At 47.3% G+C, this 7,855-nt stretch overlaps 1 long non-coding RNA gene across 1 annotated transcript in view; it reads left to right on the forward strand.

Moving 5' to 3' along the window:
* Positions 1-7,176, forward strand: part of LOC116827130 (uncharacterized) — a 16,687-nt gene extending 9,511 nt beyond the window's left edge. The window contains exon 2 of the long non-coding RNA XR_012654926.1: positions 6,882-7,176. This is a non-coding gene — a long non-coding RNA (uncharacterized LOC116827130). The remainder of the gene's footprint in view (positions 1-6,881) is intronic.
* The last annotated feature ends 679 nt before the right edge of the window (positions 7,177-7,855 follow it).

Here is a 7,855-nt window from a genome sequence, read left to right on the forward strand (position 1 = left end):
CAAAGCATGACAGTATGATACAGTGCTGAAATGAAAAAACTGGACCTAAAAATAAAAAATGATATTAAGTATTAACTGTATGGGCCAACAGTGAGTACGAGAGAACAATGCCAAAAACTCTTATATGCCCTACCAAACTGCACAAGTCCTGTCATTTCTTAAAATGAAGGCGCCGTATGAAACTCGACCTTAGCTCAAAGCACAACAATTAGCAGTAGGCCACCGAAGGGCATACCCGAGACATTCACACGCTTTTGCCCCACAGAATCAACTAGAAATCATTCCACGCTAGCAGTCCACGCAAAAAAGCACTTCGTTACAGATGGCGAGCAAGGGTCTTGGTAGCGTGAGAGAATAGATCGCAGACTCACGTTGCGAGCAGTGAATCTCAATACAAGAGCCACGCAGTGCGGCGGGGGAAGGAGGATCATACTCATGATCTGACATGAAGAACCACTCAGGAGAGGAGGGGAAAAGGGGTTTGGAGTTTGCTGTCCTCTAACAGAAACAAGCATCATAGATCACGTGTATATGAACACGGAGAATCAAACAGAAAGCCCTTACCAGGCGCTTGAAAACACAACAAACACCACACTCGTGGAGCATCTAGCACACCAAGCCACAGGCCACTCAATAAAAAAACGATGCAAAATGAAGGCGGACCTTGTAGTGAAATCACCATTGCATTAAGGATATGGTTAGTAACTGTTAAAGACCACAAGCAATTATTCGTAAATGTATCTTTACATACTTCCTCCCTGTTTCCCTCCACCATGCATGCACATAAGTCCCGCCTCCCATGCACACCAAAGCTTACCAATAAGCAAATAAGAGAACCACGAATTGAAATATGCCTCTAGAAATCATAGAAGTACACTGCAAATACAGAGCTCATCAAAAGAGTGAAGACTGCTAGCAAAGTAACAGGAAAGATACCAACCATGAACGGCAGACAGAGGACGACACCCGAGAATGAGAGGTGTAGGCAGCGAAGATCACCCGTGGCGGATCTACGCTGCAGCTGCTGCGTGCACAAAACGATAGTCCCCCAATGCATGGGACGGGTCTTCAGGAAGAGCACGGGCTTACAGAGTGCCGCACGCGACCATTTTAACCGCCGCCGCAAAGCCCCCATGTTCCAATATCTCCCTCACCAAACGGATAAAATGCTGGGGGAAGGCTTTCTGCACCCGCCTCACTCCACCACCCGCTGAACACAGTCCAAGCAAAAGGCTTCATTTATGTTGAAAGACTTTAAATGCCTTTTCGCTCCCTCCATCTTCTCACCCAACCAACAGCAGGCAGATACCTTAGATAATTCTCTGCCTCTTTTATAATTACATTTTAATAGAAGAAATACATCCATAAGGGGTAGGGTGGGTTGCTTAAACAGGAATGACTTTTAAGAAAGAACTACATGATTGTAAACAATTACAGAAGACTTTTTATACAAGAATACACGATTTTAATGATACTGACTTATGTCCTTCAGCAAGCTAAATAAGGGGAAGGGTGGGTTCTTAACAGGAACAATGAGTCCAATCAAGGGGAGGTTCATCAAGGAAAAAAACACTAAGCAGTCACATAAGAGGGTATCTGTACCAAAAGGGCCAGTTCTGAGACTTCCCTTTCAAATGCTTCTCTGATTACGCACCCGCCTTCTCTGGTGTGCTCTGTCTAATCGCCCTGGTGTCTGACCTGCTCGAATCAGACATTTGCCTCCAGCTCCCACCACCCATATAAGGTCTCCCCATTACTCTCAGAGAGCTGTGGAGCCCACAACACAGCAAGCAGAATAACAAAGGGACAATGGTTAGGTTGAGGAGTCCTGACGAGTAAGTAATGATCGCCACTTTCCCTTTTAAAAACACCTCACAATGCAGACATCTACCACCATCCTGACACTTGCCAAGCCGTATTGAACAGCTCCTGACCACTGTCCAGGGCTGCTCTGTATGGCTTCAATGAGAACATCATCAAGGGTAAAAGCTGGTCCCCCAGGATAACTACAGGGCCTTCAACATCCCCCAACGGTTAGTTTCTGGCTGGAATAAATTCCCTTGCTGCAGCATTTAAACAGAAGTAGCGCTTCCTGAAGACGCGTAGCGTCATAACCCTCCACTGCCAATTCCTCACGTGAGTGGGAAGCACGTCCTGTGATCCAACCGTTCTTGCAGCACCATTGAAAAGTACCTCCTTGCGGTTTACGTACTGTGCCCTGGCCTCTGGGCCAAGATAGGATATGGGTATCCATCTAGGCCCCCCCACATTTAGGGAACCATTGCAGCAAAGCCATGCACCTATCATCTGCACGTGTTCCAGAGTCACATTAAACCTTTCCTAGCACCAGCTAACGATTGCTTGGTGGCTACCATTGCATCACAGCAGTCCCGCACAGAGATTGGCCACACCATACCCAAAATATGATTCCCACATGACTGCCCGGGTAGCTGTCGACCATTGCCAAACGCTTGCCAGAGGGCTATCTTCATAACTAGAATAGGATAAGGTTAAGGGTTAAGTTTCTTTACACTGAAAGGGTGAACCAAAACACCTGACCAAGGGAACCCAATCAGCGAACTGGCATTGTTAAATCAGCGGGAATTTGTATACTCAGCTTTTGTTTCTAAGCTTGAAGAAACAAGTAATACTCTATTCTCTCCGAATACTTCTCCTAAACACGTTAAATACCACGCAGCACCTGCGAAGTAATTCCAGACATAGAGGCTTTGTTAATTACCTGTAATGTAATTTGTGTCTGGTTTAATGCACACCTAACCCGTAACAGACTGTTTCTTAATTTCTTATAACCCGCAAGAGCCTTATGATTTCTAAGCACAAGTTCTATATTCGCTCTCTCTGTCTATAACAAAGTTTTTCTTTTAAACCTGTAAACGTTCTTCCCTAGGAAGCAAGGAAGCCAGCTGGTGGCTATTTTCCTATGGGGTCCAGGAAAGAGCAGAGACCTATCGAGGGAAAGAGACCCAAGAATCTCTCTGTTCTCTGTGTGAAGTTTTTATCCTTACTGCCTACGAGAGCAAAACAAACGGAGGGAAGCAAACCAAGACTGTGCATTTCATCTCAATGGTCCTAGGAGAAAAACCTTATCGCTTGGGAAGTATAGAAACGAACACAGATTCTGTGCAAGGCGGGAAGGAAGGAGAAGAGGAGTTTTCCCCACCTGCTTTAGCAATCCAGGGAATTGGAATCTGAGGTTCCCACCCAGGGAGGTTGGGGACACCAAAGCAGAGAGGAAAGGGGGAGGTCAGTCCCCTAAAGAGAAAATTACCTCCACCTGACCTCCGTGCAGCCCAAATACCACAAAGCGTATGACTTGGGAGAGTTCAGTAACCCAGATTTGACGCAAAATGTCAGGTTTGCGACAGACTAAGATGTAGCCGCTAAGTTCAGCTGGACTGACGCTAGATTACCACACTATCACCTGACACGCCTTCTCCAACTGGCGGGGTGCTCCATCTTAGTATTGGCATACAGCAAGAAGCATCACGATAAAAGCAACAACAGTTCAAAGAAAGTGCTCTAACGCATCAAAGTTTGCCCAAGCCACGAATGCGTCCCAACACCTGCAAAACACGTCCCATACATACTGTGACTGTTTCCGTCCAAATAATTGCGTCAATTGGGTAAACCTGCCCCATTACCAGCAGTAGCTCCAAAACACAGGGCCGCCTCGGTTAAGGGAAATCAGTTCCATGTTCACTACTATCGCTCTCGCGCCATTTGCGCCTGACCAGTACGCCCACCTCCAACCTGCTGCAGTTCATGCCAGCAATAGACAGCACAAAAGTGCGCAAGTGTGACAACGTTCACGAAGCCTGTACAAGAATCTAGCAGGGTCCAGATGCTGTGCTAGTGACTTGCTCAAGTTAACCCAGGGAAAAAGCCGGAAAGTTGTCTCGCCTTCACAAAAAAAGAGGGTGAGCTGTACCCGACAACTCACCACCCCAACAAAATCTGCCCATCCAAGGCCACGAGGCTCTCAACCCGGAAATTCCAAGGGGCGGGAGACTGAGAAACTAGGAAAGCTACGGATACCAACCCACATGCACCGCCAGAAAATCAGACGCTAGCCTGGACCAAGAACGCACAACTACCGAATACAACGTTCCTAGGTGGACGGCGCTAACTCCGACTTTTATAATATGAGTAAGAAACCAAATTTTAGCTAATAATCGAATTCCCATAGTGTAATTGGCCTCAGTGCCAAGAGCTATTAGTTATTAATTTTTGCGGGGGGGAGGACAGAAGCGTTAAGTGTCAACTCAATATCACGCTCTTCATCCCTTCATTGTAAGATGCCAAGTGTGGTCAACTGACTAACATCCCTACTTTGTCCCGGATCCTGCCCACCCAAAGCCCCCCACCCAGCCCAAGACAACAAGTGATCACTCAGCAGTTTTCTATCTACATCTGATACCAGACACTTAGGAAGGCTAAGAAGCGGTAGTACAGGTCGACATTCCCTCATGCACATACAAACATTCTTCTTGGATTATACTGCTGCCTAACCATGAGAAGGAGAGCATCTGAGTGACTTCCATATAAACTCAAACGATCATAAATATATAGGTAAAGGTAAGGTTTAAGTTCTTCCTGGCAAGGGAACCAAACACCATGACCAAGGAAACAATCAGAAAACGGATTGTTTAAGAGTCACAGGGCGGAAATTTTCTACACAGCTGTCTTTTGTTTCTCGCTGTAATAAACAGGTTTCTCCTAACCCTTCATATGCGAGAATATTAACCAAAAGTCTGTGAGTACAAGGAACCCCAAAGCAAGTCGGCTAAGAGGAGCTGGTGTACGAAAGATGTGGAAGGCTTGATCTTTGTGTTTCCTCGACTGGAGTAACAAGCTTCTCCTAACATCCTCTTATCTCGCAAGTGTCATACACATCTGTAGACAAAAGAACCCAAGCAATCGGCAAGCTAGAGGAAAAGTTTGGTTATTACATTATTGGATTGGTTGACTGAGTTTAAATCGGCCTATCTTAAATCAGAACTGTTTCTCATATTTTCCTTACCAAAGCAAAGCCTGTTTGAGTTTCTAAGCAAGATATTGTTTATATTCCCTCTTTTTCATAAAAGTTCTTTTAACCTTGTGAAGTTTCTTTCTAGTAAGGCAGAGAAAGGAATACCTCTGTATCAGTACCTGCTCCACTCACGGAAGGCAGACACGGGGAAAGCCAAAGACCAACTTGATTTGAGCATCTCAAATTGTCCGAGGGCAGAGAACCTTACTTCTGGGAATCAGAGCAAAACCGTTCTTGATACTGCAGCCTTAGAACCAGAAGCAAGCCTGAGGAGGAAGGTTTTCTCCCCTGCTTTAGCATCCAAGGGATTGAAATCTGGGGCCCCACAAAGGGAGGGTTGGAACACCAAAGAGAGGAAAGTGACAGGCCCCATCAATCCTGCACGTGGCAGCAAGAGAAATATCCAAGCGGATGAACTGGGATTTCAGTTATGTCCCTCCCCCAGATTTTGGACGCTAAAGTCCAGGTCTGGGACAGGAGGCTATTACCACACAAACGCAATAGGGAAGTCCCTAATAGACTTCATGGAGGCTCTGGCACTTCTGTGTGTTTGGTGCATAACCTCTTGTTGGGTGGGGTTGTTTTGGTTTTAGGTTGGTTTCAGGGTTTTGGTTTTTACAGATGAGGAAGCATTTGGGTAGATGGAGAAGTTAGCGTTGTGCCATTCTGACTGCCGTGCAATCAGCACTGCATGCCATAAACACGGGGGAACTTGAGATTTGTATCCAACACCCTGGAAGGGTCTGAATTTGCTTTCCTGTGCTTCCCCCAGAAGAGGAAGAAGCCCTGTCTGTAAATTCTGTTTCTCTGCAGGTGTCTGGGGAGAAGGTGTAATATCTTGTGCGTTAATGTCAGTGCACTTGCTGGGTCTCAGCCGGGCCCAGTCTTTGCAGAAACCTTGGTTCCTCTCTGCCCTTCCCTCGAGCACAGTGGTAAGAGGACAGGGCACTGGGAGTCTCTCTTCGTGCTGAGGCACTCAGCACTATGGCAGAAGAGGAGGAGGTCACTGCTCCAGCTTTCGGGGTGGTGAGGGTGGCTCTAGGCCCTCCAGTAATGCTGATCCCTAGGACGTACCACGCGAAGGAAAGCCATTTGACAGTGCAGGACTCTTGGTGCCACTGCCCCTGTACTTTCCCCCTGCAGTGCCCCTTTCTTGGGGAGGAACTCAGTGGAGGTCCTTTTTCAGATCTAGAGATGCTACTTGAGTTCCTGGTCCAGGGCGCCAGAGTTGGGATGGGCTTTGAGGCTACTCTGAGCAGCTTACAGAACAAGGGAGCTGCAACTTTTCAGGTGTCACGTTCCCCCAGCCTACAGCAGGGTTCTAAGCCTGGAGCAGTTTCTTGCAGAGTTGCTTTCTGTGCTGTCTGTTCTTTAGCTCTCGCACTATGCAGCCATGAGGGGAGGGAAGGAAGAGGGGCGTCCCCATCAGCTTCTAGATGGGAAGTCAGGAGCTGCAGCTCAGGGAGGAGAGAAGGATTCCAGGCCTGGAGGAAGTCCTGAGAACAGCCTGGGTACGAGCCTGCCTTCTAGGAAGAGGATCTGGGTGTAAGCGTCTAAGCTACAGAGATCCCTCCCTCAGATAGTCCAGACTAGCTCCAGCTCTTCAGCATAGCAGAGATGGGATCTCCTGTTACTCAGGGTACAGTGAAAACACAAACTCTTCAGAGTGAAGGAACTAAAACCAACAATTCCAAACAGTTCCTCGGCCTCTCGGGAAGCAGCATAGACAGGAAAGAGAATTTCTCTCAGCTCCAGAAGCAGCCTGGAATCACACTGGCTCTTTCCCTTTCTGGTGTGCATTAACAGAGCTGCATTACTTCCCTCCCTGCAGGGATCCAAGCCAGACTTAACCCCATTACAGAAGGAAAAAGGTTGCAAAGTGGTTCTGCAGATACCCTACCCAGGCTTCCCACTGTCACCCAGCAAGAGCTTCGCATGAGAAAGCAAAATATGATCTCCATGGAAACCCAGACACCACCAAAAGCAAATATCAGCCAGACATCCTTGAAGAGGCAGTTTAATGCCACTGGAAGAAGACTATCTAAGGAGGAAGCAGCATATGTCCACCCTCCTTTGTGTAGCCATTGAGGATTGTATTTAACAATTAATAAAACTCTGGGACTCTGCTGCTCTTTTAGCTGTTTTTTCTGATTCAAAGAAAGGGAGCCAAACTATAAAAACCAAAGTCACTGGGCCCTATTTTCAATCTCTCTGTCCAGGTAATCACCACACTGAGCATCGTAGTACCTGCTGCGTTTTGCATCATGAAAGTGTCCCACAGCCTTCTGGTGGCTTGCTCAGTTCCAGCTTATGCTGCAGTCTCAGAAGCACCCTCTTGCAGGTCTGGAAAGAACACTCATGAGAGCACCCTACCGAGGAGAGGATGTGTGTGAGAGCAAGGTGACCATGTCAGACAATTGCATTTCCTGTCTGATGTACTGTCAGCAGAGACACAGCATGATCCCATAGATAGCGCACTGAGCTGGAAGTCAGGAGACCTGGGTTCAGCTTCTGCAACTGACCTGCTTGGGTGACCATGGGCACATCACCCCTCTCTGTGCTTGTCAACAATTCCTCCCAAGCACCCCTTGCAGCTGGGTACCCTAACACCAGAGTTATCACCCCACTTCCCTCTCAGGCTCCTAAGGACACCATATCAAGCCCCATTGACACAGTAAAACCCTAGCTTGGGGCTAGTTTGTAACAAAACCTTGTGCAAAGAGTCCACAGCAAAAGCCTCAAAACATACTGTCCATCTATCACACCCAGTGCAAATAACCTTGAGCTTTCAGTCTGTCACCATAG

This window comes from Chelonoidis abingdonii, unplaced genomic scaffold, assembly GCF_003597395.2.
Source record: "Chelonoidis abingdonii isolate Lonesome George unplaced genomic scaffold, CheloAbing_2.0 scaffold0001, whole genome shotgun sequence".
Classification (NCBI taxonomy): Eukaryota; Metazoa; Chordata; order Testudines; family Testudinidae; genus Chelonoidis; species Chelonoidis abingdonii.